We start from the raw sequence: 23,232 nt of genomic DNA, 5'->3' as shown, positions 1-23,232 counted from the left end.
ATCTTTGATCCATTTGCACTTAAGTTTTGTGCATGGTGACAGATATGGATCTATCTTCATCTTCTGCATGTCCGAATCCAATTGTTACAGCATCATTTATTGAAGATGCTATCTTTCTTCCATTGTATAGATTTAGCATCTTTGTCAAAAATAAGGTGTTTGTAGGTGTGTGGGTTAATATCAGGGTTTTCAATTCGATTCCAGTGGTCTATCTGTCTATTTTTGTGCCAATACCAAGCTGTTTTCAGAACTATGGCTCTATAATAGAGCTTGAAGTTAGGGATGGTGATGCCTCCAGAAAACCCTTTATTGTGCAGAGTTGTTTGGCTATCCTGGGTTTTTTGTTTTTCCTTATAAAGTTGAGTGTTGTTCTTTCAAGGTCTGTGAAGAACTGTGTTGGGATTTTGATGGGGATTGTGTTGAATCTGTAGATTACTTTTGGCAGGATTGCCATTTTTACTAGGTTGATTCTACCTATCCAAGCATGGGAGCATGTTTTAAAGCCATAAAAATTGCAGTAGTGGTATTGGAAATAAAATTTTATTGCTATCTCTTTATTATAAACAAAACCAAACATTCTATGAGCAATGAAAACTATAGTGATACTATTAGTTTTTACCACTATGGAATGCATGTAAAATTTGAAACACAACTGGTAATTGTGGTAATGGAGGGTAAATGGAAAAGGGTCGGTCAGATGGGGTTTGGGAAAGGACTTGGAGGTAACTGGGGAACACCAGGTTGATTGCTGTCTATCAAAGAATCCGAACCGATGAAAGAATGGAAGGGAAATGGCGGGCCATACTTCCCACGCTTCCTGACATCTGAACTAGGTAACATCTCTTTCCCATTGTCAGTTGAGAGCTGAAGGCATCTGTCTGTGTTTGATTAGAGGCTCTGTGTGTGAGAGAGAGCAGAATAAGTAGTTGATGCCCTAGTCCTGAGGCACTTCTTTCTGGGTCCAAGTTGTTTTCAAGGAAGTTACAAGACTGCTTGGTAAATAAGAAGTCAGGCAAAATAAGACTATTCAATACATAATGGAAGCTGTGGATAAAAGGTCTCTTGAGTTACCTTGGCTTTGCAAACTCACTTTGAATCTATGTGAAACTGAGATTGTTAACTGTAGGTCATTTAAGGGTCCCATCTTACTCTGTCTGTTTGCTCATCTGTAAACAGTGTTGTAACACAATACCTGTCCCATAGGCTTACCATGAGACCTGAACAAGACCCCTAAGGAACAAGCTTGACACATAGAATGGGCTGAAAAAATGCTAACAAGTTCCCAAAACCATTTTTATTCACTTGAGAGGCTTAGGCAAGATTGCCATGTGTTGAGGACAGATGGGGCTACAGAGTGAGTTTGAGACCATCATGGGTTACATAGTGAGACCGCGTCTTAATCCCTCTGTTCCCCAAAATTTCTACATGTAACAATAGATAGTTGCTCTGCTGTATTCTGTATCTCACTTTTTCTTTTAATTTTGTTGAACAGGGGAAGAGTTTGAATACAGCTGCTTACTATAACAACTGCACAGTTGAGTTTTCCACATTTTGCAAAGTCACAGCTGGGAAAACCACCTTCACCATCATGGTCTCTCCCCTCTCAATGTTTCTTCAGGAGATGTATGTTTCATATTCTTAGCCAGAGGCTTTTAGATGGCAGATATGCTTCTGTTTTGCCTTACACTAATAAGCTAAAATGTAGATGCTATGTTGTAGATCCAACTCCATTGCTGAGGCAGTATCCTGGAGGCCATGGCTGAGAAACAAGATGGCAGGGGGCCTAAGTGACTGCATAGAGCAGACAATCCAAAACAAGCTACATCTGATAAAGTAGATGATATTGATTGTTATGGGTATATATTAGGAAAAACAGGGAAATAAGGATAAAATCCATTAACAACAGAGTATTTTGGTTTGTTTCATAGGGGGAGAGCTGCTTTTCTTGAGACGGGGTCTTATTGTTCTAGGTATACAAAGAGGTTTATAAATCAAACATTTTACTTACAACAAATGACAAGGAAACTTATTTTAAAATATTCTTAACTATTGTGTGAGCCCAAGTCTGTAATCTCACCACTTGGGAGGTGGAGGCAGGAGGCTCAGGAGTCTAAGATCATCTGTGGCTACTTAAAGAGTTGGAAGCTGCTTGGACATGAGACTTAGTCTCTAAAACACTAAAATAAACAAAGTGATTTTTGGTATACATACAATTTTACCATTTATTAAAGATTAAAACAAATTTGCATACTGTTGAGATATCAGATGGCTTTTAAATGTTTACATAAAGTATTAAAAATTGCAGCTTGCCATGGTGGCACAAACTCAGAATTTGGGAGTAGAGGCAGGAGGCTCAGGAATTGAAGGCCTTCCTTATCTACATAGAGAGCTGGAGGGCTGTATGTGCTACATAAAGCTGTTTCTTATCCAGTTGTGATCTCAGCACAGAGGGTTACCAAGCCTGAAGCTACAGTCAGCTACAAAGTGAATTCATACCATCTATGCTACAGTGTTAGACTGTGTCTCTAAATAAAATAAAATGACAAAGTAAAAATCTTGGGTGAATATTTGATACCACAGTATGTTTTTCAAAGTTGATAGACAATTTTTTTTATAGTTGTCAATGCTGAAAATGTTATTTTTTGTGAACATAGAGAGAAAACTACCAGAAGTGTGTTTAGGGCCATTTCATAAACTGTTGGAAATTCTGATCCTAAACCAGGTCAAACTTACTTTAATGACTTTTTTAAAAAGTGGGACTCAATTTACCAACTCAAACATCAATATAAAAATGTTTTAAAGCAGAGTTTTGTGTAGCCCAGGCTGGCCTCAAACTAATTAAGTATCAGAAAGCAACCTTTAACTCCTGGTCTTCCTGCCTCCACCTTTCAAACAGACTGAAGGTGCAGGCATGTGCTGCTAGTCTAGCTAGACATGTATGTATGAAGTTCCTAGAACAGACAACTTAAAATATTTTATTATGTTTGTTTGTTTTATAGGGATGAGAGGTGGCCTATACATGCTAGAGTGTTCATGTGGAGATCAGAAGACAACTTTTGGGAGTGTGTTCCTTCCTTCCATAGTTTAGATCTCAGGGATGGGACTCAGGTCTTCAGGCTTAGCCTCACGCTTTTACCCACCAAACCATCTCGTGACCCAAACAGGTTTTTTCAGGAGCATTTTCCTGTCCAGATGAAAGGTAGTGCCATTTGGATTAACTCTTAAGAGAGGGAACAGACTGGTTTGGTGGCTTTTGCCTCTAATCTCAGCCTGAATGAGGCAGAAGCAGGTGTATCACTACAAACTGATCTATGTGGTGAGATCCAGATATGCCAAGGCCATATAATAAGACCCTGTCTCAAGAAGAAAAAAAGGGAGTGAGGTGGGGTGGTGGAAGTGGTCCTGGAGAGATGGTTCAGCAGTTAGTAGCACTTGCTACTTTTCAAGAATCTGGGTCCAATTCCTAGCACCCACCTGGTGGCTCACTTCTGTAACTCTGGTTCCAGGGGATCTGACATCCTTTTCTGGCTTCCTTGGGCATCAGGCACACAAGGGTGCATAGACATACATACATTCAGACAAGACAGCCATACATGTAAGATAAAAAATAAAAAGACAAAAAATATAGTATATATTTTAGAGTCTGTGGCTCAAGTGTCTCCTCCACTGTAGCTCCAGACCATTGACTGGGCTGCTGCTTGCAATGCATACCATTGCATTTCCTCTAGTATGCTCCCTCTCCCATCTATCTCTTGAATGCCTCTTAATACCAAGAACTCTTGGACACTTCTGTAGCCGTAGAATTCTCCACATGGTTCATTCATGCTGGAGAAAATGGGCAGGACTGATGGTATATAACTCCATTTTTTTTTCAGGATCTGACTCTAGTTGAAACAACATCTTTTCAGCCAGGTTGAGGATGGACTAGGAGAGTTTAAGACTGGAAGCAACTAGTAGAAAAACAATTGTAACAGTAGAGGGGAGAGGAGACTAAATACTTGAGTTAAGACCTTTATTTTGGGAGACATGGTAAAGAGAACTTCTGGGTTTCTTTGAGAAACTTTATTAACTGTGGTACTATTTGGTGATCTAGGAATTCTGGGAGAGGAGAAGCCCTGCCTTTTTATTGGAATAAGTCCAGACATAAAAGAGGACTCTCGTCTATTCTTCTATTCTTCTCTGTCTCTTTTCTAACACAGTCTATATTTTGTTTGGGTAATTCATCCCATTACAGTTACCATATGCTAGTCCTGTTGTTGATCCAGAGGTTGAGTGGTTTAGGGATGGGCAAATAACAAATTCTAATAAATGTAACATAAAGAGACTTTTAAATGTAATAGTTTTATTCATTCATTGAGAATTTTGTACATGCAGACTATGTTTTTTGATCATATTCACCTTTCACTCCTCCCAGATCCATTCCCCATCCCCACCCAATTTCAGGAACTTAAAAATATAATTTATGTAAAATATATATATATATATATATATATATATATATATATATATCCAAGTCTACTTTGTGCTGCCCATGTGCTCATGACTGAAGCCATCTACTGGAACATGGAGCATGGTCAAACTACTAGAGGTCACACCTTTCTCTCTCTTAATAGCTCCCCCAGCTAGGGGCAGATGGCTCATGAGGCTCCCTCCCCCAAAGTAGATTGTTAATTGAATTGATTTTGCACAGATATTATAGGCAACCACAGCTTCTGTGAATTCATGAGTTTAGTGACCCTGCCATGTCCAGAAGACACTTTTCCTCCAGTCCTTCCTGAGCCTTTGGAGAAGGGATGCGATATGGATGTCCTGTCTGTGGCCCAGCCCCATGAGGGGAAATCTGATGAGGAGCTTTGGACTAGGGTTTAAATGTGTTCCCCCAAATTAATGTGCTGAAAACCTAATCTCCAATGTGACAATACTAAGATGTGACTGAATCTAGAGTCACCTAAGAGACAGCTTCTGGGCATGTCTGTGAGGGAGTTTGCAGCATGAGTTCTAATTGGTCCTAATAAGCAGCACATATTCACAGCATACAGAAAGACCATCCCACAGCAGGAGTTTCTATAATAGGTTGCCTTAATTGAAATGAGAAGATTCACCCTGAAGTGAGACAAGATGCCCTGAGTAACGCCATTCTACGGGCCAGGGTCCTAGACTGAATAAAAGCGAAAGGCAAAATCAAGCAGAGCAGCAGTCTTTGTTTCTCTCTGCTTCCTGACTACAGATTCTGTGGCCAGCTTCCCTGGTACCCTTGCTGCCATGATGGACCTTAACCTCAAAGTATGGGCCAGGGTAGGGCCTTCTTTCCTTAAGTTGATGTTCATCTGGTCGAAGCAATGAAAATAATGCAGGTTGAGGTCTTTAAAGGTAATTATGGAATGAGGTAAAGCTCTCCTGGGTGGGGTGGAACCCTTTGAGAAGGGCTTGAGCCTAAAGGGTGGCTTCTCTTAAGCCATTCTACTTCTACATGTGATGATTACAGCAACATAGTCCTCCACAGAGGCCAGTCTCCAGCACTGGGAGAAAACAAGTTTTTGTTCTTTTTTTAATTTCCCATTCTCATGATTTCTGTTATAACAGCATAGACTAAGAGCCATCTTACGATCACTAGTTAAAAAAAAACTGGAGCAGAAAAAAATCTGGGAGGAATCTGAGGGTTTTTACATTGACATTTAATATTATTTTGCATGCATGTATGTGTCATGGCATGTGTGTGGAGGCCAGATAACAACCTTTGGGCTGGATTTTCAGTCCTTCAGCTATCTAGCTAATAGCCCAGAGCAGGTAATTTACTGAGACCCTGAACTCCCAGGACATGGTCTCCTCTAAAACACATATTTCTTTAGTCATTAAATTCTTTCTTTCTTTTTTTAGTTTTTTGTTTGTTTGTTTTTTGTTTTTTGAGACAAGGTTTCTTTGCATATTCCTGGCTGTCCTGGAACTCATTCTGTATACCAGGTTCACCCTGAACTTGGAGATCTGCCTACCTTTGCCTCCTGAGTGCTGGGATTAAAGGTGTTCAGATACCACACCCCACTTTCTATCATCTTTTTTTTTTTTTGACAGAATCTCAGCACAAGCTGGTTCAGACTTGTTATGTGGCTGAGGCTGGCCTGAACTCTAGATCCTCATACCTTCATATCCCAAGGGCTGAAATTGTAGGCATTCACCACACATGACAAATTCTATTTATATTAAGACAGACCCAGATAGTGTCTAACACCTATTATTCCAGCACTTGGGAGGCTGAAGCAGGAGAATTGCTATGAGTTCAAAGCCAGCCTGGACTGCACAGTATTGCAGGCCAGTCTTAGGTCCAGAGTGAGACCCAGTGTCAACAAAATCAAACAAAGCAATGCCAACAAAAGGGATGGAATTTAAATGTTCACTTCCTATATTATGTTCAACAGTTGCTATACTCCTGCTCTTGCCCAAGACTGCTGGCACATTTGAATAGAAAACATAGTTCCTTTGTCATAATGGAAGTTTGCAACTTTGACCAAACCTTTGACAGAGTAGAGGAAATAAAAGTCAACCAAACAGGAAGTAGGCAGAGCAGCCCAGAATTGCAGGAACACTCAGGCCTAGTATAAGAACTGTGTAAAGAGCACATAAGAACCAAACAAAATACTCAAAGCTGAAGTCTTAAAGGTTCAAACACTTAAAGGGATCACAGGAGTGGGCATAAATATGGAAGTACAGGGAGAAAGACAGTCTTTTACCAGAGTAATTATTCACAAGCAACAGAACATAGTCAGCAGAGGTAGTGGTAAAAGCAATTTAAAAATATTTCTGCAACTTCCTTGACCATTCTCCCATGAAGAGGAGACTTATAGCTTCTTTCTTTGAAGCTGGGCCAAATCATATTGACTAGTTCACCAGTTGGAGTCTGGCAGAAGCCATGCTATGCATGGTTCAGGCTAGATTATATACTCCCTGGCAGTGTGTGCCAGTGGCAGTAAGGATGAAGACACATACTGTCACCTACAGCAGCCTGAGGAGTTTCTTTTGTTGTTTTTGTTGTTTTGTTTTTGTTTTTTGAGACAGGGTTTCTCTGTGGCTTTGGAGGCTGTCCTGGAACTAGCTCTTGTAGACCAAGCTGGTCTCAACTCACAGAGATCCGCCTGCCTAAGGAGTTTCTTTAATCTCTAGAGATTTCAACTGAGGTAAAGTCAGATCCTTGGCTTTAACACAGAAAATAAGGAGAATCTAATGTGAAGCAGAGTTGGAATTTATTAAAAGACATTTAAATTTATTTACTTTTTGAGACAGGATCTTACTCTAGCACTGGCTTGCCAGGAACTTACTATGGAAATCTAGATGGCCCTGAACTCACCAGATTCTGCCCTCAGATTTGGGGCTTAAAAGCAAGTGCCACCAAAAAGACATTTTAAATATAGATTTTATGCATCGGGGATAAAAGAAAGAAGGCACTCTAGAAGAAAATGAGACACCAAGAGCATGGTATGGGCATCTCTAAGAAGTTCACAATAATACCATCCTGTTTGAAACTATTATCTTTATTAAATATTTAAAAACCATACTTTATTTTATGTATAGAAATATAATTTATGTGTTAAATAACACTATTCTAGAATGATGTGATACAGTTTTAAACAGAAGAAAAAAGGACATTTTTTCAGGTTACAGAACCCCTCCCCTCAGAACAAAATTTCTAAGTTCACTTTTTCTAAATAGGCCAATATGCCAGATGTACCGTGACTAGTCATGTCTGCTTCCTACTCCACTAGTGGTCAATGAAGTTAAAGACAGCTCGGCCTTCACAGTTGCTGCCCCAAAGGAAGAACAGGCTGCATTGTTTTAGAATGCAGAAATGGCTTTTGCTGCTTCAGTAGCCAGAAAGTTGAATGCATATTTTCAAACTATTATCTTTAAAGGACTGCTAGAGAAGCTGAAGGAGATCACAGGGTTGTTCCTGAGACTTGACAAGGATTGCTTGCAGTTGAGAAGTGACAGCCTAGAACACAGGGCAGTGAGTAGCTTCACTGTTATCAAAGTCTTGGCTAAGATTCTCAAAAAATGTCTGTGAGGGGAATGAGGCCTGACCCAAGTTCATTTACATCCATACCTTAAGCCTCATTGGTTACTATTGCAACATAAACTATCTGTATATAAAGGAAAGGTATCTCTATGTCAATTGTGCTGCAAGTCTTGCTTCTTAGCTGGCAAGAGCTTCAACCAGATTCCAGGATGAGGGTCTCCTTTCCCTTCCCATATTACCATAATTTTCCTATCTCTCTTTTCTGCTTCAACTGGAGCCTGCATTAGAGCCTTGAGCCTGTGTGAGAAGTGTTACTACCTATTTCAGCCATGTGTGAGGAAGCACAGCTAACCCATGTGGAAATCGTCATGTGTGGAGAAGGAGAGATGCTCGCTGTAGCAACCACTTTTCCAAGTACTGACATGTCTGACTGCATGACAAATCCTGCTCTATTGGATGTAAAGTGCCCCCCACAAGGCTCGTGTGCTTGGACCTTTTGTCCAGAGCTGGTGGAGCTGTTTTAGGAGGTTGTGGAACATTTGGGTGGTGGGGCCTGTGTGGAAGAGGTGGGCCTGGGGAGGGCAGAGCTTGAGAATTAGAGCTTGGTCTTATTTCTCTCCCTCTTTCTGCTCCTGTTACCTTAAAAAGTGATGAAGTAACAAGTAACAGACTCTAGCTGTTCCTCCAACCACTGTGCCTTTACTGCCATGATGAACTATATACCCTTAGACCATGGGCCAGAATAGATCCTTCATCCCCACCAGAAAAGCAATTAATAGAGATACCAAGCCAAACAGTCCACTGGAGCTCTTCCTGAATTCCTGACCCACTAATGTCGTATCACACGATGGCTGTTGTTGTTGTAAGACAATGAGCTTCAGGGTAGTTTGTTGTGCAGCAATAGAGATCTGGAACAATAGAAGAGATTATTTAAATCCTATAGTTCTTTAGCAAGTGGGGAAAGAACCCAAGGGCTCATTAGAAGTCATTATAACTAATTGCTATAACAAGCAAGGCAAACTGGTAGTTTCCAGTCAGAGGCTCTGTTTCGATAATGAAAGCAAATAATTAACTGATGTTACCAAGTAACTCCAAAGAAAAGTCTTGTTCTAGAAAAATGATAGAATGAATGTTTACATAGTGTGCCATACTATTCAAGGGGGAGTTGTATATATAATTCTCTTTCTGTCATATTGTCTTCCTTTTTTGTATTATTAACAAAGTGTGTCAGGTATTTCAAGTGATTCTTGACATGTCACAACTTGGTAGTCAAAAGCCATCAATGAAAGCCCAGAGTCAGATATCAGGATAATAACCTGAAAGATCAGAGAAACAGAGGAGCAACCACTAGAGACCTCTTTCCTCTCCAGATCCTCCAACCAAAAAGGCCAAGATCCTCTCTTCGATCAGCCTTATCACTTCCTGTCTCTCTGCCTATAGTCCTCCAAACCTCTATGGTTAACTAGTAGCTAGCTCTGCTCTCTTACTCCAAGTAAGCTTTATTTGTCAGAACACAAACAAAATATCACACAACAGGTTACCAGTTTAATGGTCTTAGAAGTCAAAAGAAACTACTGAGCCATATCTGTGAGCTAAATTTCTATATAGGTAAAATGGATATAGAGAAGTCGAAGCATTATAGGACTTAAACTCCTGGATTAATGTTCTGGTTCTTGTTTCAAAGTACTGAAAGAACATTAAGGAAAATTAAGAGACAGCTGAGATAGCCTAGTGGTTAAAAACACCTGATGATGTGAGTTCTAACCTAGGATCCATGTGGTGGAGGGAGAGAGCTGACACCCACAACAACAAATAAATAAATGTAATGGGAATAAAGAAAAGAAAATTAAGACCAACCAAAGCATATGCAGATAAATGATATGGAAAATGCTCATATGTTTGGAGTAGCAAATTAATGAAGACAAAAAGTAGATGAGTAGTTGTTTAGGGATTGAGGCATATAGGAATTGACTACTGGTGAATATAATGAGTATGGTGTTCCTTTATAGGGTGCTGAGAATATTTTAAATTTGATTGTGATGAAGGTTGCAAAACTAAATGAACAGATTGAGCATGCCAATCCAAAAGTCTAAAACACAAAGTAGTCCAAAATCTTTTGAATGCTGATGTTGTATAACTATTTCCTTCATGTATAGCATGGCCATCACTATCACAAAGCAGAATTGCAATAGAGTTCTACAGAAGACCCTAGTCTACAGTCATGGCAACAAAATGAGCAGAATAGTATAGTTGATAGCTAATCTATGGCAATGGTAATGTGTCTGTTAACATTCCCTCCTGGAAGGACAGTTGTAAGATCCTTCCATGAGATTTCAATCACTGCTTCCTGCCTTGGTAAATAGTATGGAGTATTAGGGTACATAGGTAGCAGGGCACATAGTTGGTCTTGGTAGATAGTATGGAGTATTAGGGTACATAGGTAGTAGATGTGTGACTGGTCAGGGGAGTAGAACTTCCCAGTTGTATAGCCTGTGAGTCACCCATACTCCTGTAAGTACTCCCAATAAATCTACTGACAAACAAGCTAGATTTGGATGAAATCTCCTTATCCATCTGTCAGTGTTCTCTGTCTGGTATTGTTGAGTTGCTAGGGCCACAGTCTGGGCCCTCGCAGAGCCCCTTACAAGCTAGGCTCAGTTTGTGTCTTCAATAGATCAATAAACAAACAAATAGTGAAAAGCAAAACAATTGTTTTCAGTGTGGCCATATTGGGAAAAAGAATAAAGAGGATCATACCCAACCCCTCCTCCCAACATGTTTGGGGTTCTAATGTGAGGTCTGAGGTATTCAGAACGAAGCCATTCTAGTCAAGGTGTAGTTTTGCCCACCATCATTGTGTGGGCTTCATCCTCTCCCACATGGTGGGCCAACATGCCAGAACTGTGTGCAATCTCTTTCTAGGAGATGAGCTCCCCATCAACCTGGCACCAACTTCAGTCTTTTTCTTCTCCCAGCTTGAGACTCTTAGAGAAATTCCAACCTCTTGGGATCTGTTTCAATAGTCCTATGGCCAAAGAGAGGAGTACAAGTGTCTCTTTAGAATATTATCTTTCCTGTTATTATGGTTACAGGGTGAAAAGTCGTACAATAGCTGATGTGTTACAACAAGTGAAAAATCCACCGCTGACTTCATGTGATGGGTCACAGAAAAAATACTGGCACAGTAAAAATATTGGATAACATTACCTTCAGGCTATGTATGTAAGCTATAAATGAAACACAAGTGAATTTTATCTTTAGACCTGAGTCCCATCCCCAAAATATCCCACCAATCCTCACCCTGGAATCTCCACCCTAGAAAGCTCTGGCCCCCAAGACACCCTATATCAATTCTGTCTTCTTCTCAGTTCTGTGCTGTTTCTCACCTGAGTAGAGGCAACCACCCTCCTGGGTTCTTCCTTCCCAATAAATATCTTGTGTGAAGTTTCTGTGCAGTGTGACTTTTTGTGTTTTTCCTTGACTCCCAACTGCCAGGATACTTTTCTCCTCAGAGCTGTAACACTTATATTGGTCCCATGACTTAGATAAGGCTCCCCTGGTGCCTGTGTTCCCCCTCAGGGTCTAAGCTGCATTGGGACCCTATGCCTCATTTGCAATCCACCCACAACAGGCTCACCAATTGCTTGGCACCCCATCCACCAGTGGCAGTTAGGTAAGTTTCCCCTGTGGTCTATGTAAATGTTTCTCTGAGCCCGAGGGAGTAACCATTGAGTGTCCAGCACTCCTCTAGTACTCTTGGATATGGAGGTACCCCCAGCCACAGTCTTTAAGACCCTCTTCTCCTGACCCCACCCCCAGCACCCTTGGAGCCACAATCATGCAGTTTCCTTAATTGAGCCCCTTCTGCCCTCTTCTCCCACCTTCCCTTTGGAGCTGCCTGTAATCCCACAGCTCCTTTATACCCTCCTGGCTTTTGTGACTCCGTTCTCCAACTCTTTCCTGTGGATGAGACCATCTCCCGATCAGCTTGGTTTTCTTCCTTGCCTTTTGGCCTCCACAAAAAGACCCTTTACCAGGTGCAGAGTCTCTACTTGGACTTAGCCAGGCTAAGCCCCTGACCCTTATTGAGTGTGACAATGACTGACTGAATGGCTTGTGTCTTCCTCTGATCCTCCCTTGGTGTTGGTATTTGTACTCTGTGTGACAGTGTATTGCTGTTTGGTGTAATATAAAGCTAAATGGCCAATCGTTAGGTAGGAGGTATAGGCAGGACTTCCAGGCAGAGAGAGAAAGGAGGAGGAGATAATTGAGGTGTAGAGACAACATCAACAGGACATGGAGGGAGTCAGACACACAGAATTAAAGAAAGGCAAAAGCCACATGGTAAAACATAGATTCACAAAAGTAGGTTGATTTAAGTTGTAAGAGCTGGTAGGACTAGACTAAGATAAGGCCAAGCTTTCATAATCAATAAACAGTCTCTGTGTAGCTATTTGTGAGCTGGCAGTTCAAAGAAAAACCTGACTACATTCTTTGGGCCCTGGGGATGCTCATGACTTCAGTGACACTTTTTTCCTCCCAGTCTCTTCTCATCCATGGGAACAGTGTCTTCCATACCCTCTCACTCCCCTTTAGGGCGCCTTTAGAAAACATCCAGCCTTTACACCTGGCACCCAACATGAAGGGCTCTAAATTTATTCACTTTGCAAGAAAATTTGGCTCCGATACCCCTTAGATAATCAATTCAAAGGGTCATCTAATGACCCTAAATCCCAATATTATTCAGAACCTTTACAAATACAGTGAGCAGTCAGGTAAATGAAAAGAAATTCCCCATTCCCTATTCCTTTTTTTCTCTGCTCCAATCCCTTTTTGTTTTTGCTTGCTCCCTCCCCCCCACACACACAGTGTGTAAATGTTCTATTTTTTAAGTTACCATTGATGAATATGTAAGTTTGTTGCAAAGTAGAAGCCAGAAGCTGGACCTAGCGGGAGGGGAAGAAAGCAAAGAAGTAGCCAGATGGGTGTGCACCCCTCCCCCTCCGGCACACACACTCCTTGCTTACTGGTGTATCTCTCAGCTCCCTCCAGCAGTCTAGAGCCAGGGCTCAAAATTTTCCTGTCTTTAAGCCTTCTTTCTTCTCAGCTTACTGGATTCAGTTTTACAGGGATTCAGGTGTCTTTTCAGTGTCCTTTAGTTATGAGTGGCATTAACTGTTGTTTTATGCCATCCCACTCCAATTAAAAGCTGGCCCTGGAGTTGGGGTATGGCTCCCCTCCTTTAGATCCATGCATGCTAATTTAAAAGTTCCCTACAAAATTCCTGTCCCATATCAAGTGAGTTGCCTGACTGTATGATAGAGAAAGGAGAGCAAAACTAAATAAAGGGACTATTGCTAGTCATCTAATACTCTTTTGGTTTTGATTTAACCCTCCAAAACAAGTTTGCTAAGGTATAAATCTTACCTCAAGATTAGTAAGCATATTGGGTATGATTAAAAATCTGTAACAAAAGGATTAATCTAAAACTCAAAACCCTGGGATTGATAGTTAAAAATCTATATCTAGTTAGAAGAAACATGTGGCTTGCTGTCATCTTAGCTACTGTTCCCCCATTGGGATGGAGGCAGCCACATGGCTGACAGCCTTCTTTGCTAGGGTTGGAAAGGATGGATTTTTGCCATGTGACTTCACTCCCATCTTGATTAAAAGTGACCACATTGTTATGACAAAGTTCGAGGGGAACCTTGGCAGATTCCATGGCAGGTGAGGGTGACTGAGGCGAGGGACAAACATGCCAGGCAGACAGAGCTTAAGTGAGAAGTTTTGCTAGAAAGGGGAATGGGGGAAGGAAAGAAAGAAGAGGTAAAGAGACACAGAGACAGAGAGAGAGGGACAGAAGAGAAGAGGGATACAGGAAAAGTCCTGTCTGCCCAAGGGAATCAGTGGGAAAGAGAGGAGGAAAGACAGAGAGCATAAGTGGGTGGGGTCTTTCTTTTAAAGGGTTCTTTGCATCTGTGTGCAGATTAGTAGTCAAGGAACCCTGGGCTGACCAGGGTACTGCCTGAGTGCGTTCTGCCAGGTGACCAGGGCAGGCCAGCACAATGCCTGAATCTTTACATACATGGCACAAGACAGCCAAGGAAAAACAACTCCTAGCTATTAGCCCAAACCAGAGGATTCCTCCGCTATTTTTGATCGTGTTAACAAGCCTCTCCCTTATTGGCCTCAACCCATAGTCCCTTCTCTCCCTTCTCAGCAAAAGGCCATCCACATAAACCCTCTCGGGTGCTCACTTTCAGCCCACCATCAGCCCTTAGTCGTTCTGCTTCTTGGTTCACTCTGTCATGGGACAGACGTGTTCCCTTCACCTCCCCCTGCATGGTCTAAACTGGCCACAGTTCTCCCTTTGCAGGAGATTGCTGGGGTAGATGGCTTGGTCAGGGTACACACCCCTGTTTTGGAATATTAATTGAAGATGTGTCACATTTGTTTATGCTGTGGAACATTTGTCTAATGATGCAAAAATTTATTGCATTCTTTTATGTTGCATTTGCTTAATTCTGTGAAGCTGTGTACTTTGCCTGCTTGAAAAGACCTTACTGAGCTAATAAAGAACTGAACAGTCAGTAGCTAAGCAGGAGAAAGGATAGGCAGGGCTGGCAGGCAGAGTGAATAAATAGGAGGAGAAATCTGGGAGGAGAGGAGTGAGAAAAGGAGAGGAGGATGCTGGGTGTCAGCCGACACACAGCCAGACACAAAATAAGAAGGAAACAAAAGATGTACAAAGCTAGAGAAAGGTAAATGCCCAGAGGCAAAAGATAGATGGGAGTGGATAGGTGGTGGGATGGGGATTGGTGGGGGGGGGGCATGGGAGGACGGGAGGGAGAGGGAACTGGGATTGGTAGGTAAAATAAGATTATTTTTAATTTAAATAAAAAATGAGGGAAAAAAAAGAAAATCTGGCTAGAAACATTCATAATAATAAGTCTCCATGTATTTATTTGGGAGTTGGGTGGTGGGCCCGCAAAGAGTAAAGAATACCCCTTCTCATTGAGCGAACCTTCTCAAATAGAAAATAGACTGTGGTCTTATGATGCTAGTTCTTCCCTTTATTAAAGAATTCCAATATATTACCCAATCTTACCGCCTCACCTTCTGTGATGTTTATATGATTCTCACCAACAATCTTCTCCCTGAGGAGCACAGGTGAGTCTGGGATCAGGCAGGGGCACATGCAGACAAAAATCCATCAAACTAATGCTGCCCACCTAGCCAGGGCTGACAAAATTTCCTACCAGGACCCTGTTGCAGAATATTTGTTTAACAATGCAAAGATGTGTTGTATTTGTTTAACTATGTAAAGATATGTTGTATTTGTTTATGTTGCAGAATGTTTATTTAACTATGTAAAGATGTGTTGCTGTTTTACTTTGCCTGGCTAAGGCACTTGATGGGTTTAATAAAAAGCTGAACAGCCAATAGCAAGGGAAAGGCATAGGCATGGCTTCCAGGCAGGGAGAGTAAGTAGGAGGAGAAATTTAGGCTCAGGGAGAGAATGAAAAAGAGACAACAGGGTCCAGCCAGACACAGAGGAAGCATCAAAGTAAGACATACACAATGAAAGAGGTAAAAAACCTTGAGGCAAAATGTAGGTGAATTAAAAACAGGTTAGAATAAGTTAGAAAAAGCTACTGGGACAAGCCTAAGCTAAGGCCGAGCATTCATAATTAATAATAAGTCTCTGTGTCTTTATTTGGGAGCTGGTTGGTGCTTCCCTTGAAAAAATTCCAAATATGGGACCTAGAATGGAACTGCAATACCCCAGGGGGCATCCTTGCTAGGGATCAATTTATAACTTGGCTCCTGGCCAGTCTCCACAAGGCCACCTTTAAAGTGGTAAATTATGAAAAAAATTCAAGAGATCATCCAGAACAAACACAAAACCCTGTCTCAACTCCTAGGCCATCTTACAAGGGCCCCTTATAATATACCAATCTGGATCCTGAGACCCCAGAATAAGAACAACTCCTTATGACCTACTTCATCTCCCAGAGTTTCCCTGATATGAGGGCCAAACTTAAATGTCAAGAGAAAGGAACTCTGACTCCACGGGCAGAAGTCTTAGCTATGGTCTGCAAGGTGCACCATGGGAGAGATGAAAAAACCTGAAAACAAAACTATCTGATGCTAGCTAAGGCCTTCCAGCCAGTCTGCAGCTTCCCAGGCTCCTTGGCCTCCCAAAGCCTGAGAACCTCTGGGTGCCCATTTCAGGAGGGTCGCTGGGCTTTGGCCTGTCCTGACCCTTGTAAACCACCTGAACTATGTCCAAGTACCATCAAGAAGGGCATTAGGGTGTTGACTGCCCCCATGTCCCTCATGAAGAAGGGTCATCAGGCCCAGATTACCCTCCATCTGACCTCCTAGGGTCTGTCTATGGATGATGAGGGGGGCGTAGGATCCCTGGGCTGGCCCACTGCTCTGACAGGGAGCCTTGGGTAGTCATCACAGTATCACAGTGATCCGTCTCCAACCTTCTGGAAATCAGGGCCACTGTTTTAGTCCTGACAGAGTTTCGGGGACCCATCAATCCTTCTCATTTCCTCTATTGTCAGGATAGGGGGACAGACCTACCAACCTCACCAAACCCTACGACTTTTAGGAGTATTCTCTTGCTAGGAAGGGACCCCCTAGCTAAAGTAGGAACCTCTGTTTCTTTTGCTCCCTGCTCCCCCATCTGTTTAACCCCACTTTCACCAACCATTTACCCCCTGCTTCTCCTTCAAACCACACAATCTGCCACACCTTTTCCATTTCTGGCTTCCCAGATGGATTCCTGAGTATAGGACACCCCAAACCCCCCTATAGCTAAATATCATTCCCCTCTCATCATTCAACTACAAAACCCTTTCACTCCAGTCCAGGGCAAAAGGTGAGACATAGCCCACCCACCAGATTCCTGGTTGTTTGGAAAGTTTTGTGTTTCTGTTTTCTGTGTGCAGATGGTGAAAAGTTTTTATACCCCGATAAGCCTCTCCGCCAATACAGCAATCCAAATGAGACCAAATCAAACCAAATTAGAAAAAGCCCACGTTTAATGGACACAGCACTCCCGGATGGCCTTCCAGCCCCCACAGAGAGGAGGGGGGATGGAGACCTGAGTCTGTTCTCTAGGGGGCAGTTTAAATACCCTGTGGGAGTGGTCTTGAGCATCTCTGGGGGAGGGGCCATCATTTGGCAGGCTTTCTGAGATGCAGTGGGTTTGGAGGGAGATGAGGGAGGGTGCTTGGGTGGAACCTCCACCATAACAGATGGGTCTATGTTTTCTGGTGTATCTATAAGTTTTGTTGTAAACATGGGAGCCAAGATGGAAATTGGTAGGGCTAAGGAGAATGTTAGTGATAGTTTTGCTTCTGACTGGCCTTCTTTGAGTGTGTGAGCTTTCTGTATTCTTTGTTTATTGGTTTTGTTTTTGCTTTCCCTGCCTCTGCCAGCTGCCAGCCTCCTGCCACCACTGATTGCTATGAATGCTTTGAAAGCCAGAGCTCAGAATTTATCTCTGGGCTTTCTGTTCGCTGGATTCAGTTTATGAAAGCTAGGACTTAAAGACAGTACTTGTTTAATAAGGTATTAAAGCTACATCTCCAGGCATTCATGTAGAGGAATGTACCTCTGGCCTCAGCCAAACTTCTTAAATGTGAATCAAAGAAGTTAACCTTCAGATCACCTATTACTGTTCTCTCTCTTCATCACTTGTCCCACCTTCTAACATACAAAGGCCTCCAAACACTCCTCCCTTCAGGTAGCATTGGTGGAGAATGCCATACTTACTTTTCAGCCATTCCCGTGTCTTAACATTTCAAACTGACTCAAGTTGCTGGTTAGATATCTAAATGAGCTCTCTCCTCCTCTGTTTTTCCTATCTACACCTGTCCAGGGTAGCTCTTACATATGGATGTTTATTGTCCAAGAGATAGTTATACTTTTGTATGGACCATGAGCTACCTCTAACCAACAGCCTGTCCTAATAGAGTCAAGATATTGCTCTATATTAGGCTGTCAAGGGCCGATTTAGTCTCCTACAACACCTTTATCCATCTCTTTCACCAGAGCTTACCCCCATGCCTGTTTTCTGTATGACAAAAAGCAAGATTAATGTAAAAGTGGCCAGAAATGTAGAGGTTAACTATATTGGTCTTTCTAATACCATGGGACAAATCTGGGTTGTCCTATTGCTTACCAGCTGTGGGGAAACTAAGCCTCAATGGGCCTGACAGCTGGCCTAGAGCATGCTCAGTTGATATCTACCGACAGCGAGCCTGGGTGTGCCAGAGGACCTTGAGAACAGCAGATGAGAGATGATGTGGACCTGTGGACAGCGACTACATCACCCCAGCAGCCACCTGCCATAGGGTTGGGGAGTATATAAGGCTTACCCCTTCCTGGAATAAACTGAGCTTGTTGTTTCAACTTGTTCCCTATGCCTGTGTGATGGGGGAGGTCCTTCTGAGTATATGTTTGTCTTATTGGTTGATAAAGCACTGTTGGCCAATAGGGGAGCAAGTAGGCGGGACTAGGAGAGAAGGAGGATTCTGGGAAATGTAGGAAAGGGACACAGTCGCCATGTGATTGCCAGGAAGACAGGACACATTCTGCTGGTGTCCTTGATAAGTCTTTATAAAATATATAGATTAATAATTATGGTTGATACTTAAGACAGATAGCAAAAACAAAAAACAAAAAAAAATACAAGCCGGGCGTTGGTAGCGCATGCCTTTAATCTCAGCACTCGGGAGGCAGAGGCAGGCGGATCTCTGTGAGTTCGAGACCAGCCTGGTCTACAAGAGCTAGTTCCAGGGCAGCCTCCAAAGCCTCAGAGAAACCCTTTCTCGGAAAAAAACAACAACAACAAAAAACCAAAAAAACAAAACAAAACAAAACAAAAAAACCAAGACAGAGATAGCAGATAAGAAATCCTAGTCATTGCCCAGCAGCATTGTAATTAATATAAGACTGTGTGTTATTTCGGGCGCCCACGTGGCGGCAGGGCTCGGGCAGATTGGCAGAAAGACTTATGGTTACACCTGTGTCATTGGCGTTGCGCCTACTTTCTCCCACCCCTAAGGGACACCTGCCGGGATCCTGAAACATCTGGCACCCTGCAATGTGGGGGTCGACATGGATGCAAGTGACCAGATCTTGCATTCTTTTTTTTTTTTTTTTACTTCTCTGCCTGATGGATCCCTTCTCCTTGCTCTTAGTGCTAGATAGTGCCCCCTGATCAGTGTTTTTGGTAAGTAGGCCCCTTTGTGTTGAGTGTTCCTTTGGTCCTGCCGTGGGACCCCCTCTTTTCTTTTTGGTGTTTGTCTTTGTTTGTCTCATGAAAGTGGTAGGGAGGCACACATTGTCATAGTTCACCCAGCACCTCTATATAAGGATTGACCCACCGGGAGGTGGGACCCAGGAAAGCCTTACATGGTCCTTACTGTCCTTATCACCACAACCCATCCAGAGACACTGTGCACACATCCTTTCACTTGTCTGCATTTCCTCTATGGAAAATCTGCCTTCTCATTGTAAGAGAGCTCATATGGGGCCCTCAAGTTCCTTTTAACCAGCCAAGGGCTTTGGACCAGATCTGGGAACCCAGAAAAATTTTGGACTGAGGTTGTGGTTTTAGTGCCTGGGATCTCCCTAGGGAATATATGGAATTGTGTTTCATTGGTCATTAGTGATGATGGGGCCCTTGGTGCTGAAACCTTGAAAGCAGGGTGGGAGATGGAGGAACACCTGTTTTTTTGGAATGTGGATAGTTCTTAATTGACTAACATTTCTCCCTTTTGTTCATTATAAAGGTAAGGAAAACTATGGCTGGTGAGGTAGGAGTGAGGGCCCAATACTGTTTAGGCTGCTTTCTGTTGTTAGGGGTACTGACATCTTTGGAGACCCAACGCTGACCAAGGCTGGGAAGAGCAGACTGTTTTCACTATTCAGGCTCTGTGGGGCCTTCTGGGGCTAGGGAAATGCAGACCAAATTGGAGTAGTTTACAGTCCTTAATTGATTGGAAATCTGATGAAACAGATGCAGATTAGGGACAGAAGGAAAAGTTATAAAAGTTAGGAGAATATTTTTACATTGGGTGTACACTTAAACTTTCAAGGCCACAGTCCTGGTAGTTGGTGAAGAGGAACCCCAAGATCAGGGAAAGGGGGAGAGAGCCCATCCTCAGGAAGAGGCAGGTAGGGAAACATAGGCGTGCTTATCTAGATTCCACTTGACCTTCAAGAGGTAGATCCAAGTTGATTCCCTGAAGCTTACATGATTTTTTTTTGTTTACAAAAAGAGGTAAAAGTTTTAGCTATGTTAACATTAACACTGTTTGTAGTCTGTACTGAAATTCACAGTGTAGAAAGGCAGTTGACTCATGCCTTTGAGACATAGTGAAAGCTAGAGAATGCACAATGAGTCTGGGTTAAAAGCATCTGTGAGTTTATCTCTGAAAAGCTTCTATACCCCATAAACTTCTCCACCAATGCAGCAATCCAAATTAGACCAAGTCAAACTGAATTAGAAAAAGCCCACGTTTAATGGATGCAACATTCCAGGGTGGCCTTCCAGTCAGTCCCCCAGAGAGGAGACAGGAAAGGGAGACTGAAAAAACCACGAGTCTGACTGTAGTAGTCTGCAAGGCTGCATCGTCCCAGATGTTTTAGGTGTTGGATCACCTGGGTCAATGTTTCAGGGGGTCTTGCCTGATCAAACCATCTGGAGGGAATCCACAGCTTTTCATCTTCTGTGGAAACAAAAAGAAAATATCTTTTCCAAAGTAACATGTCCTTAGACTTAAATTTAGAATTCAGGGCATTTTCAAAATTTATAAATTGGATTAATCCAGCAGCATTTATAATCAAATGTCTGTTAGCAGCTGTTGCTCCTTCCTCAGCAAACAATTCAAAGACAACAAACACAATAGCATTCAGTATCCAGACTCTCTGTGTATTTTCCATCTTTACATGGCTTTTTTTATTACTCTATTTCTTTTACTTTTTTGTTGTTTTTTTGAGACAGGGTTTCTCTGTGTAACTTTGGCTGCCTTGAATTCACTCTGTATACCAGGCTGGCCTTGAACTCACAGAGATCCACCTGCCTCTGCCTCCCGAGTGCTGGGATTAAAGGTGTGTATCAGCACACCCAGCTACGCTATCTCTTTTTTAACTACTTAACCTTTTTATTTTTCTCCCAAACCTATGTGTATATTTTTAAACAGACTGTAAACCCTTTAGAGATTTTTCTTCATTTGAATCTGTCTTTACTGTACATCATCTCTATCTTTCTGGCTACGAGTTTTTTTTTTTTTTTTTTTTAATCTGCCAAACAGCATTTCTGAAAGAGCCATGTGGTTTTTGCCACTTATGCTGAGTCAGGAAGCCTCTCTCTCTCTCTCTCTCTTTTTTTTTTTTTCCTCGAGACAGGGTTTCTCTGTGTAGCTTTGGCACCTATCCTGGCACTCACTCTGGAGACCAGGCTGGCCTCGAAAGGAAGCCTCTTTTAAAGGAGCCATGAGCCTCTGCTTGTCTCTAGCAAACAGAGCCAACCTGAGAAAATGCTGCTACCAAGAAGCCATGCTTGACTTTGTTCTTTTGATTTTAAAATCCCTTTTAAAGCTTTTGTCAGGTTTAACATGGAAATTCTCACCCCAAGTATTGGCGCCATTTTGTTACTGGTGGTTTCTTTCCATCTTTCCAGCCAGGTGTCGTCCATCCCCGCCCCTCAGCCCAAATGAACACACAGAGACGCTATATTGGTTATTAAACTGTTGGCTGATGGCTAGGGCTTCTTACTGACTAGCTCTGTCTTAATTATTAACCCATTTTTATAAATCTATGTATTTCCAAGTGGTCTTGACTTACCGGAGAATGTCCAGACACCTGCTACATCACATCTCTGACAGGCTCTCCTGCCTACCTTTCCCAGAATTCTCCTTGTCTCCCAGTCCCACCTATCTTCCTGCCTCATTGGCCAAACATCAACCAATAAGAGAAACATATATACAGAAGGACATCCCCCATCAGCTTAGTTTAGCTAAATAGCTAAAGCTTAACAAAGTGAGCAGAGACAAAGAAGCTAGACAGATATTACTGTGAACGTGAGTAGACCTTAGGAATTTATAAACCTTATTTATCAAATATACCGTATCAAACATATGTTGTTATTTATCTAAATTTTCTAGAATCCTGGTGTTGAACTTTTGGCAAAGACATAAGTAGTTAGGTGTCTGTCTCTAAGTCAGCTTTGTTAATCTGAGTAGATCTTTATAACCTTAAAATTTTATCATCATACAAAAATCCATATCAAGCCAAAATATTTTGGAGACTTGTGTTTCGTTAGACTAAAAAGGAGTTACAATAATAAGCAGAGAGCTCAGTAGGACTAAGAAGTTTTATAATTGCTGTTTTATACCATGTAGTCATCTTAAGATGGTGAAACCACATGACATGTACTCTTTAACCTAGTAAAGATGGCCACCAACCATGTGGTTGCTACCTAAAATATCTATTTTTTAGATCTGTTTTTAAACATGAGTTGAATCTAAGTTACATATACAGTATATTCTAAACATGAGCTGAATCACATGTATAGTATGTTGTAGTAAATAAACATTACCTATGTAGACTATTAAATTATAAGCTTTTTGTTGTGGGATAACCCTTCTGTATGCTGTGAATATATATTGCTCTCAATGGTTAATGATAAAATGATTTGGCCTATAGCAAGGCAGAATAAGGCTAGGCAGGAAAGCTAAACTGAAAATACAGGGAGGAAGAAGAGCAGAGTCAAGAGAGGTGCAAGCAGCTGCTGGGAAAGCAAGATACTAGAGGACATGTAAATCCATGAGCCATGTGGCAAAATATAGATGAATAGAAATGGGTTAATTTAAGTTGTAAGAGCTAGTTAGTAATAAGCCTGAGCTATAGGCTGAACATTTTGTAATTAATATAAACTTTTGTGTGATTATTTGGTGTCTGGCAGTCTGGACAAAAGAAAAGCTCCACTACTATTTATGGTCTTTAGTGATAAATTTAAAGTCAAATTTTGTTACAGATTTTATAAATTTTAAACCATACCCAGTGAACTTACAAATCTTGAGATAGAGTTTACAACATGTCTTAAGAGATTTTTTTGAGAGAGAAGAACACAGAGAAATCATAGAGATAAAAGATTTTTAAGAGTGGGAAGTTGAAGAAGTGAAAAGCAGAGCAAGTTT

The 23,232-nt window shown here is 41.9% G+C and overlaps 1 pseudogene; it reads left to right on the top strand.

Moving 5' to 3' along the window:
• Positions 1–772: 772 nt before the first annotated feature.
• Positions 773–23,232, top strand: part of LOC100761831 — a 47,469-nt pseudogene continuing 25,009 nt past the window's right edge.

The sequence above is a fragment of the Cricetulus griseus genome, assembly GCF_003668045.3.
Source record: "Cricetulus griseus strain 17A/GY chromosome 1 unlocalized genomic scaffold, alternate assembly CriGri-PICRH-1.0 chr1_1, whole genome shotgun sequence".
Classification (NCBI taxonomy): domain Eukaryota; kingdom Metazoa; phylum Chordata; class Mammalia; order Rodentia; family Cricetidae; genus Cricetulus; species Cricetulus griseus.
This window is presented reverse-complemented; position numbering and strand designations above follow the sequence as displayed.